Below are 695 nucleotides of genomic sequence, written 5' to 3'. Positions count from 1 at the left end.
TGAAAGCTAAGTTGGTCACAGCACTAATCATCTCTGCACCAGACTGGACATTGCCATTTGAACTAATGTGTGATGCCAGTGACCACGCCATTGGTGCAGTGTTGGGACAGAGGCATAACAAGCTTCTGCGCGTCATTTATTATGCCAGCCGTGTTCTAAATGATGCACAGAAAAATTACACAACCACAGAAAAAGAGTTACTTGCAGTGGTCTATGCCATTGACAAGTTTAGATCCTATCTAGTGGGATCCAAGGTGATTGTGTACACTGACCATTCTGCTCTTAAATACTTACTCACAAAGCAGGATTCAAAACCCAGGCTTATAAGATGGGTGTTGCTTCTGCAAGAGTTTGATATAGAAATAAGAGACAGAAAAGGGACAGAGAACCAAGTAGCTGATCATCTGTCCCGAATAGAACCAGTCGCTGGGGCGTCCCTCCCTTCTTCTGAGATCTCTGAGACTTTCCCAGATGAGCAACTCTTTGCCATTCAGGAAGCTCCATGGTTTGCAGATATTGCAAATTATAAAGCTGTGAGGTTCATACCCCAGGAGTACAGCAGAGTGCAAAGAAAGAAATTAATTTCAGATGCCAAGTACTACCTATGGGATGAGCCACATCTCTTTAAGAGATGTGCAGACGGAATGATCCGCAGATGTGTACCCAGAGAAGAAGCACAAAGGATCCTATGGCAC

This window comes from Arachis duranensis, chromosome 3, assembly GCF_000817695.3.
Source record: "Arachis duranensis cultivar V14167 chromosome 3, aradu.V14167.gnm2.J7QH, whole genome shotgun sequence".
NCBI classification, from domain to species: Eukaryota; Viridiplantae; Streptophyta; class Magnoliopsida; order Fabales; family Fabaceae; genus Arachis; species Arachis duranensis.
Note: the sequence above shows the minus strand (reverse complement) of the source record.